The sequence below is a fragment of the Rattus norvegicus genome, chromosome 6 (genome assembly GCF_036323735.1).
Source record: "Rattus norvegicus strain BN/NHsdMcwi chromosome 6, GRCr8, whole genome shotgun sequence".
NCBI classification, from domain to species: Eukaryota; Metazoa; Chordata; class Mammalia; order Rodentia; family Muridae; genus Rattus; species Rattus norvegicus.
In genome coordinates, this window is record NC_086024.1 from 8,964,359 (window position 1) to 8,975,260 (window position 10,902).

Genomic DNA, 10,902 nt, shown 5'->3' on the forward strand with positions numbered 1-10,902 from the left:
TAACTAAAACTGACAGTACTTGCATTTACAGTGCAACTGAAATTCTCCTGTATTGCTGGTGGAAGTGGGCACTGATGTCACTTTGGAAAACTATTTGGCAGTGTCTAATAAAAGTACACAAACTGCCAATAATTCTTCCTCATTAGCAAAGACATTGAAACTGCTCTTCCTACCTCCACCATCACAGCTAAGAAGCTGTACTCCACTGATTTAGTGCACTGAACAACTCACTACTCAAAATGCTTACAACTTATGCTTTATAAATAAAAAATAATTATTTAACTATGATTATGTATGTTCAAGAGATGGTACCTTGGCAGGAGCAACCCAACTGTATCTAAAACACAATGAAGTATAAGTTAGAAATAATAATTTTCAGAAAAAAAGCCAGGAGGCCAAGATAGCCTCTCTTTGTAAAAACCCACCTTCATGGGAACTCCCTAACTCTTAAAGACTATCATTAATATTTACCGAGGTTACCATTCCCATAATAAATCAATCCACTAAGGAGTTGCATCCAAAGGTTCTATTCTTCAACACTGCCACAATGAAGGCTGTTTTTATAATATGAAACATTGGGGAAGCACACTTCAACTGTGTCCAAAGAACAGGATTAATGTTTGGTAATTTTTGCTTGATTTATTATGTTTGCTTTTGACTTGGTGTCATCTACAGACAACATGTATGTTCATTATTCCCTGAATGAATAATCAAACCTGAGCACACCCACAGTTTGTAATTGGAAACAAAGAAATCCAGCACTGATATGTCCAATGACACAGGTAAGCCTCACATGCTTAATGAATGAAGTTAACTCTGAGGTCTATGCATTGTGTCATTCCATTTATGTGATACTGTCGAATAGAGAAAACTTTGGGTAAATGAAACAACATGGACTGTCAGGTGTGGCTGCATGGAAAAATGTTCATGTCTCAATTGTACAAGGGGTTAAGGTTGATGAAGTAAGGATTATTCCTCATTGGAGCCGATACGCTGAGAGAATCCAAGCCTCCTCAGAACCATTTCACCTCCCTGTGTAGCCACAAGTAGTATATGTACTTTTATGGAGTGAATTTCTTGACTTAAACATATAGATTTTCAAAGTTCAATATAGTGTAGTAAATTTAGACTAAAAACAAAAACAAAACAGAACAGAACAAAAACCACCAAGCCATTTTGATTACTTGCAAAAGAATGTTCAAGGAAGTGAAGTCCAAAAACCACAAGTCTGTAGTTTATGAATCTCCTTTTACTGTAGATGCCACAAGCTGTACAGGGACCAATTGGGATTAATGTGAGCATGAATAGTTCTATTTAGACATGCTTAATCCTCTAAGAAATGTCCAGATCCTAAATCACTATTGATTCATGGAGATGCTCCTCCGGCCTAACAAATACCACTTCTTAGCAATACCATAGGACATGTGCACCCTATCTGCAAGTCTAAGTGTACTCACACAGATTGACGGTAAAGAGCTAGCCACTTCAGGGGCCATGAAAGCCACACTTGGCTTTCCCCCTGGTGAGGGTCTTATTTTCTAAAGTAAACCAAAGATATGCACAAATTCATTCATCATTTTCATCAAAGATTGTAAGATTATCCTCTGGGTTCGTTAATCATTTAAAGTATGTCAGTACAAATCCCAATTTCAGAAGTGGGAGACAGACTCTTTTGCAAGTTACCATACTGAGCTCAAGTTACCATACTGAGCTCAAGTTACCATATGACGGGGAGAACTCTTCTGAAGGAGAAAGTGAGGACAGGTGATTTAAAACCACCTAGATTGGGGAGATACAATTTTACCTTCAGTTTTAATGTTTATATTTTACACTGTATAGCTTGATAAATGCAAATTTATATCTGTTATGTGATAATCACTGACTGAGGGATCATTGGAGTCTCAATTTATAAACATAAAATGAATAGTAACACTGATTGCTACAAGATGACAATTTTGAAGTTTTAAAATATTTTATTCTTTCTGATTTAATTTAATCTAGCTAATTGTTCAGGCCTCCCAAGTACATTTTCATTGTACAAGGTTAGTAACTACAGGACACAGGGTGAAAGGGACATAATCTTTCAAGATAAGTAACACAAGATTCATGGTGGAATAGTTATGGATGATGGGAACTGAACTGTGGTCCTCTGCAAAAACAGGCAGATTTCTAATCTCTGACACATCACTTCAGTATTGTGTAATTTTTCCCCCTGTGGGTTGTGTTTTTGATTTTCTGGGTATTAGAAGTGTGATTTGTTTTTCTATCTCACTTAAAAGTGTTCATATTGTTTCCTGGTATATAGTGATTTATTAATTGACTTTAGTGAATATTATGGCTTTTCTGGTTTTTTTAGCGTTAACAGATAAGCAATATGCATCCACTATGAGGTGTCCATATTTAACTCATGCATAGACATAGTACCTATTTGTCAACAAAATTTCTGACTTATAAAATGAAAGGACTTGGATGGATTTGTTGAAGTGTAAATAAGTAAAATAATCAATAAAAAATTAAAAATGAAAGTACTTGCAGCCAATTACTGCCATATTACTCTAAAAGAGAGACTTCTAATATATTCACATTAACAGAACACAAAGCCCTGTCCCCAGTATTGTATAACTACCACATAAGGTGACACGTGTCTGTTACTTGGGAAGAAAAGATTCAAAACAGGAAGATCCAAAAGTTAAGTTTATCTTCCCTATATGGAGTGTGAATTCAGAAGTCAGCCTATGCTACATGAGACCATTTTTGAAACACCCAAAATGCTTCTCTATTTTAATATATGAAATTTAATGTTATTATATTTTGCTTTTCCAAGATCTTTTGGAGAATAAGGCATGATCATGCTTTAATTCTCCTCGTTATTGATGAGACAGAGCATCCTGTCCCACATTTTAACCACATTCAATTTTTCACTTTGTGATTTGTTTGTATTTATGCTTACTTCTGGACTTTTCAAACCATTTTATAAACTCTATGGTATTTTGCCGCTTACTCACTGGCTACTCGTGAGTCATTGAAAAGCACACACACGCTTTTAGACTACAGTTTTTCTTTGTGCTTTTGAACTTTTCAATCTTATTTCATTTTCACGTGATCAAAACTGTCAGTCCTTTAGTTCATTTGGTTGTGTTTCTCAGTTGAAATCAGTTCCTAAACTTGGCAAACATTTTATCTAACATATTTTTGGACCGTTGCATTTTGTTGTTCTATTATCTTTTTATTGTACTGCCTTTCTCTCATGCCCATACAGACCTCAGTAAGTCCTTTCATGGTGGCATTCCTATTAGCATTCTAAATAGCCACTGTCTGCTGCTGGATACAGAATTGCTTGTGTAAAACTCCTGAATCCAAAATCACAGGTTTGAGGTATGTTTTCCCATGAATTTCTGCTAGTGAATATTGGCGATCAGTCTGCTGTCCCCATGGCTTGCTTGTAATAGAAGTAACTGTAATTTTCCTATCCCCCTAATCTTTGTATTTACAGAAAAAACATTGAAAATTATTCATTTTTTGAAATGAATCTCCTTGGTCATTTGAAAGGATGCAAAGTTTACTAAGAAACATAAGTATTAGTTTTTTCTATTAATATACTTAAGTTTTAGTGAACCTACAAACAGAATTTGCATGTGCTGTATGGAGAAATTAATTTTTTCTGATGTGTCTTGCCTTTTGAAGCCTAACATTTATTTAGGTGGATTCAAACCCCATGAACTGAACCTGTGTTTCGTCAACATTCCCTCATTTGTACTTCTCACATCTCTAACCATGTGCATTGCTTCCTGATCAGAGTTCTCAGCTCAGTCTCTCACAGTGTTCTCTACTGTCAAGCATGTTTTTGTGCAATCTAATGAGAGAATTTCTTTCAAAATGGCTTCTACTTTTAAATTTTCTGTATACAGTTTTCTATCTTCTTTGATTAAGAGACTTCATTTATTCCTTCAAATCGATACGTGTGTTTTTTGTTGCTTACTTTAATTCTTGCACTTTTTTTTTCCCAATGTGAATGTATTCAATTGGAATTGCTCTTTCTTTGTGATCGGTGATTTTCTTTTTAAAAAATGTAGTACTTACTAGGTTTCTGCTTGCCTCAATATGAGAATACTTCATGGGTGTTGTGAGTGCTATCAGGTAGATATATTTTAAATTGAAATTCTGTTTTCTAGTGGTTAAGCAACTGGGTGCTCCAGACAGACAAATGTACTCTTGAAATCATCTCCACAGTTTAACATCTGTAACCTTGGGAAAGCTACTAAATTTGTCCATACCCAAGTTTCTAAAAACATATTACACGGAATTAGTGATTATCTACGTTCTAGTGTTAAGGGTTTAATTAGAGAATACACATGAAATGGTGGTAGGTAGTGCTTGGAGTGTAATAAGCGTAATAATATGGCTGAGGATGACAAGGGTGTAATGGTGGTGGAGGAGATGGTGAGGGAGGAGAAATAGCATTGGAAGCCCAGTTATGAGAATAAGTTCATCAGAACAAATTGCTAGTGCACTGGATTCACATGCTCATCAAATGCTTTGCTTGCATAGCCTGTGGTAACTACACAGTTCTGAGTCAACACAAGTGAGAAAAAGGAAAGGTGCTGCTACTGCTCTAATTCCCCCAGGGCACTGCCTGTTTGAGCATTCATGCTCAAGTCTACCACACTTTGGTCTTGTGTGTACTGTTGTCTTAGGGATCTTTGGGCTTACCTATCTTTTCCTGTATTTTATGCATTTGACTTAGCCTATAAGGCTAGTCATATCTCTTAGTCTCTTTCATTTCATGATTGTCTAGATTTTTTCAGACTATATTTGTCATTTCATGGCACTTAGAGGGAGACTGACAAAGGTTGAGCCTATAATTTGGTTCCAATTTCTTTAGTTTTATGGGAAAACTTAAATAGAAATAATTGTATATCTGAAAATTTTGAAATAAATGCATATAGTATTTATACAGAGTGGATTTTATAAAGATATACATAGTATTTTATACAAAGTAGAGTTCAATTATTTTTTAAAGGCCTTCTCTGATCTTATTCCCACTTCCATAAACCCACTGCATAGCTGCTTTTGATTGAAATAAGGTTGTAATTTTAGTGTCTTTTTCTGTATGAAATGTGCAAATAAGAGACTTTCTCTTTTAAAACAGACTATTAGGTGAAAGGGGAAAATTTAAAATGTTTTAGAAATGCTTACCCATCCTACCCCAGGTAGAGCCTATAGTATAACCTGTGATTCACCAGGAAATATCAAAGTCGTTTCTTTTCTTTTTCGTTCCCTTATTCTGGGTATTAAATTATTTGTACACAACAGGCAAATGCTTGATGAAGTATTTGTATAGAGTTGTGATTCACAGATATTTTTTGTATATAGACAGATAGCAAGTACTTTAGTTTATATTATGTAACATTTATTTTATTTTCTACAAATCTTAACTATTCATTCTCTGGTAGAGTTTCACATAAAAATAGGTTGGGAAAGATGAAAGAGAGGACTCTACTGTACCTGTTGCATAATAATTTTCCAGAGGTCTTCTGTTAGTATAACAATGCTGTTAGTGTGCTTGAATATGGTAAAATATGAGACCTTGGTCCTGTAAGACTGGACTTCAACATAAACAGCAAACATAAGTGCATTTATGTGTGTCTACCAATGCAATCAAAGCCATTTTATAATTAATATATATGCTATGATTTTCAAATGTATTGAAAATTCACTATCATTAAAAAACATCTAAACATCAATTTGGCAAACTGGAAATATTGATTTTCTTGCCCATTTTCCAATTTAAATGATTTAAAAACAACCAGTTTTAAAATGAATCTTCTAATTCTCTTTGTAGTTTTTAATATTTAATATATAGATTTTCCATTTTGGAAACAGGACTTTAAGCAACATATATGTGTAGATATGATAATACATACTAGGGGTTAATTGCTACAAGATAGTTTTAAATGAAAGGCAAGTTCGGGATCATTATAAATTTGTTTTCATTGGTGATGTTCATCCTAAAAGATTTAAGGGGTAAAGTATAATGCATTGGTATATAAAATACAAACAAAAATTAGTAGGTATCTTGTGTTTGTCGTCTAGGTTATAGTGTGATTGTAACATTTTCCCATCCTGTTTCTCCTGCAAACACTCTCGTATACTCCTCCTTCTTCCTTAAAACTCATGGCCTCTTTTTTAATAGTTATTACATGCGTGATTTGTGTGTGTGTGTGTGTGTGTGTGTGTGTGTGTGTACATAATACATAATTAGAAAGCTCAGTCTATATTATGTTAGTTGTATATTTATTTTCAGGGTTGACAATTTGATATTAGATAACTAGTTGGTGTCTTTGCTTTGTTTCTTTGCACTTCCTATTTTTCCCATACTAAGAAAAGTGCTTTGATATTCTGGTAAATAAAATTGATGTACAGTGCCTGGAAATTACCTGAACTGATCCAACAGTTTCCTACACCCAAATCCCATGAGGAGAGAAGTGAACACCTAGAAGTTTGAACAATCCTGAGACCGCAGGACAGTCCACCACTTCTGTCCATCTCTCCCACATCCCTGGCCCAAGAGGAAACTGCATAGTGCCTCTGGATAAAGGAATATAGGAGCAGTTAGCTGCGGGAACCTGCTGGGTCCGACCGGGGCCCAGAACTGAACTGAACCAGTCACACAGCTCCCACCCAAATCACGTGGGGGAGAGAGCTGGACCCTCAGAAGTGCAGACATTCCTGAGAATTCAGAGGAGACTACTCTCTGCCCACATTCCCAACCCAAGAGCAAGTTGCTTAGTACCATTTGGTGCCCCCTGGGCACAAAGACCTAAGAGCAGTCAGAGGAAGGATACACCATTTTCTAAGTACCTCATGATACCTTCTCCAAAAATGACCATATATCAGTCACAAAACAGGCCTCAACAGATACAGGACGATAGAAATAACCCCATGCATCCTATCAGATCACCAAGGACTAAGGCTGTTCTTCAATAACAACAAAAATGATGGATGCCCACAAATACATGGAAGTTGAACACTGCTCTACTTATGATAACTTGGTCAAGGAAGAAATAAAGAAAGAAATGAAAGACTTCTTGAAATTTAATGAAAATGAAGGCACAACATACCCAAACTTATGGGATACAACAAAAGTGGTGCTAAGAGGAAATTCATAACTCCGAGTGCCTGCAAAAGAAACAGGAGAGAGCATACATCAGCAGCTTCACAACATACCTCAAAGCTATAGAAGAAAAAGAAGCAAATACACCCAAGAGGAGTAGAAGGCAGGAGATAATCAAACTCAGGTCTAAAATCAACCAAGTAGAAACAAAAAGTACTATACAAAGAATCATAAAAAACCAGGAGCTGGTTCTTTGAGAAAATGAACAAGATAGATAGCCCCTTTGACAGACTAACTAGAGGGAACAGAGAGGTATCCAAATTAACAAAATCAGAAATGAAAAGGGAGACATAAAAACAGAATTTGAGGAAATTCAAAAAATCATCAGGTCCTACTAAAAAAGCCTATATTGAACAAAACTGGAAAATCTGGAGGAAATGGACAATTTTCTAGACAATACCAGGTACCAAATTTAAATCAGGAACAAATAAACCATCGAAACAACCCCATAACTCCTAAAGAAATAGAAGCAGTTATTAAAATTCTCCCAACCAAAAAGATCCCGGGACCAGATGGGATTAGTGCAGAATTCTGTCATACCTTCATAGAAGATATCACACCAATATTGTCCAAACTATTCCACAAAATAGAAACATATGGAATTCTACAAAATTCCTTCTATGAAGCCACAATTAAACTTATACCTAAACCACACAACAATACAACATAGAAAGAGAACTTCAGACCAACTTCCCTTATGAATATCAACTCAAAATACTCAATAAAATTCTCACAAATCAAATCCAAGAACAAATCAAAATGATCATCCTTCACGATCGACTAGTTTTCATCCCAGGGATGCAGGGATGGTCCGATATACAGAAATCCATCAAGATAATCCACTATATAAACAAACTCAAAGAAAAAAAACACATGATCATTTCATTAGATGCTTCAAAAGCATTTGACAAAATTCAACACCGCTTCATGTTAAAAGTCCTGGAAAGAACAGGAATTCAAGGCCCATACCTAAACATAGTAAAGGCAATATACAGCAAACCAGTAGCTAACATTAAACTAAATGGAGAGAAAGTTGAAGCAATCCCACTAATATCAGGAACTAGACAAGGCTGCCCACTCTCTCCCTAACTATTCACTATAGTACTCGAAGTCCTAGCCATAACAATCAGACAATGAAAGGAAGTCAAAGGGATACAAATTTGGAAAGGAAGAAGTCAAAATATCACTATTTGCAGATGATATGATAGTATACTTAAGTGACCCCAAAAGTTCCACCAGAGAACTAGTAAACCTGATAACCACTTCAGCAAAGTGGATTGGTATAAAATCAACTCAAACAAATCAGTAGCCTTCCTCTACTCAAAGGGTAAACAGGTTGAGAAAGAAATTAGGGAAATGACAACCTTCACAGTACTCACAAATCATATACAATAAGTTGTTGTGATTTTAACCAAGAAATTGAAAGATCTGTATGACAAGAACTTCAAGTCTCTGAAGAAAGAAATTGAAGATTTCAAAAGATGGGAAGACCTCCCATGCTCATGGATTGGCAGGATTAATATAGTAAAAATGTCCATTTTGCCAAAAGCAACCTACAGATTCAATGTAATCCTCATCAAAATTCCAACTCAATTCTTCATAAAGTTAGAAAGAGCAATTCGCAAATTTATTTGGAATAACAAAAAACCCAGGATAGCGAAAACTATACTCAACGATAAAAGAACTTCTGGGGTAATCACCATCCCTGACCTCAAGCAGTATCATAGAGGAATAGTAATAAAAACTGTATGGTATTCTCAGAGAGACAGGCAGGTAGATCAGTGGCATAGAACTGAAGACCCAGAAATGAACCCATACGCCTATGGTCACTTGATCTTTGACAAAGGAGCTAAAACCATACACTGAAAAAAGAGAGCATTTTCAACAAATGGTGCTGCTTCAACTGGAAGTCAGCCTGTAGAAGAATGTAAATTGATCCATTCTTATAGCCCTGTACAAAGCTTAAGAACAAAACACCAATGGTTTATCCTCTAAGATCAAGAATTGACAAGTGGGACCTCATAAAACAACAAAGCTTCTGTAAGGCAAAGGGCACTGTCATTTGGACAAAAGAGCAACCAACAGATTGGGAAAATATCTTTACCAATCTAATATTTGATAGAGCTTAATATACAAAATACAGAAAAAACTCAAGACGTTAGACTCCAGAAAGCCAAATAACCCTATTAAAAATGGGGTACAGAGCTAAAAAAATAATTCGCAGCTGAGGAATATCAAATGGCTGAGAAATACCTAAAGAAAGGCTCAATATCATTTAGTCATCGGGGAAATGCAAATCAAAACAACCCTGAGATTCCACCTTCTCACACTAGTCAGAATAGCTAAGATCAAATCTCAGGTGACAGCAGATGCTGGCAAGGATGTGGAGAAAGAGCAACATCCTCCATTGTGGGTGGGATTGCAAGCAAGTACAACCACTTTGAAAATCAATCTGAATGTTCCTCAGAAAATTGGACATTCCACTAACTGAGGACCTAGCTATATCTCTCTTGGGAATATAACCAAAAGATGCTCCAACATACAACAAAGACACATGTTACACTATGTTCATAGCAGCCTTATTTATAAAAGCCAGAAGCTGCAAAGAACCCAGATGCCCTTCAACAGAGGACTAGATACAGAAAATGTCGTATATCTATACAATGGGGTACTACTCAGCTATCAAAAACAATGGCTTCATGAAATTCATAGGCAAATGGATTGAACTAGAAAATATCATCATGAGTGAGATAACCCAATCACAAATAAACACAGATCATATGCACTCACTGATAATTGGATATTAGCCCAAAAGCTCCAATTACCCAAGATACTATCCACAGACCACATGAAGCTCAAGAAGAAGGATGACCAAAGTGTGGATGCTTTACTCTTTCTTAAAATGGGGAACAAAATATTCATAGTAGGGCATATGGAGACAGAGTTTCGAGAAGAGACTGAAGGAACGGCCATTCAGAGCCTGCCCCACCTGTGGCCTATATATATACAGCCACCAAAACAAGATAAGACTGATGAAGCTAAAAAGGGCATGCTGACACGAACCAGATATAGATGCCTCCTGAGAGACACAGCCAGAGCATGGCAAATACAGAGGCGAATGCTAACATCAATCCACTGAACTGAAATTGGGACACCTTTTGGAGAAATTAGAAAAAGGATTGAAAGAGCTGAAGGGGCTTGCAACCCCATAAGAACAACAATGCCACCCAACCAGAGCTCCCAGGGACTAAACCACTACCCAAAGACTATACATGGACTGACCTATGGCTCCAACTGCATATGTAGCAGAGGATGGCCTTGTTGGGCACCAATGGAAGGAGAAGCCCTTGGTCCTGCCCAAGTGTGGCAGTGTAGGGGAATGGGGGGGGCAGGAAGGCGGAGTGGATGGGGAGGGGAATACCCTTATAGAAGAACGGGAGGAGGGATTGGATAGGGGTATTTTGTCCGGGAAACTGGAAAAGGGAATAACATTTGAAATGTAAATTAAAAAAATCCAATTAAAAAACAAAAGAAAACAACAAAAAAGTGATGTCTATAGCTACTTATATTCTAGTGTTAATTTGGGTCTCGGAAACTGTTTTAGAAGAGGTTCTGCACTTAGCTTCTGGGAACCTTCCCCTAGTTAATTTTAATTGGCAATAAAAAAATGGCAGCAGCCAATAGCTGGGGAGAATAGATAGACCATTGGTATTGGTAGGCAATGAATA

At 36.4% G+C, this 10,902-nt stretch overlaps 1 protein-coding gene across 44 annotated transcripts in view; it reads left to right on the forward strand.

Moving 5' to 3' along the window:
- Nrxn1 (neurexin 1) overlaps positions 1-10,902 on the forward strand; it is a 1,146,022-nt gene that overhangs the window by 32,999 nt on the left and 1,102,121 nt on the right. The gene's annotated exons all lie outside the window — the stretch shown is intronic.